This window comes from Corvus brachyrhynchos, unplaced genomic scaffold (genome assembly GCF_000691975.1).
Source record: "Corvus brachyrhynchos isolate BGI_N302 unplaced genomic scaffold, ASM69197v1 scaffold119, whole genome shotgun sequence".
In the NCBI taxonomy this organism is placed as follows: domain Eukaryota; kingdom Metazoa; phylum Chordata; class Aves; order Passeriformes; family Corvidae; genus Corvus; species Corvus brachyrhynchos.
In genome coordinates, this window is record NW_008240054.1 from 349,347 (window position 1) to 349,731 (window position 385).

Sequence of the window (385 nt, forward strand, 5' to 3'; positions counted from 1 at the left end):
CCTGGGCAGTGACACCCGGGCAGAGCTGGGCACTGACAGTGACACCCGGGCAGAGCTGGGCACTGACAGTGACACCCGGGCAGCGCTGGCACCGACAGTGACACCCGGGCAGGGCTGGCACTGACAGTGACACCCGGGCAGAGCTGGGCACTGACACTGACACCCGGGCAGCGCTGGCACCGACAGTGACACCCGGGCAGGGCTGGCACTGACAGTGACACCCGGGCAGAGCTGGGCACTGACAGTGACACCCGGGCAGGGCTGGGCACTGACACTGACACCTGGGCAGCGCTGGCACTAACAGTGACACCCGGGCAGAGCTGGCACCGACAGTGACACCCGGGCAGGGCTGGCACTGACAGCGACACCCGGGCCGAGCTGGGCA

At 69.1% G+C, this 385-nt stretch overlaps 1 protein-coding gene across 1 annotated transcript in view; it reads right to left on the reverse strand.

Annotated features, from left to right (window-relative positions):
• The window catches only part of PCNA (proliferating cell nuclear antigen), a 4,386-nt gene that overhangs the window by 1,729 nt on the left and 2,272 nt on the right, over positions 1 to 385 (reverse strand). The gene's annotated exons all lie outside the window — the stretch shown is intronic.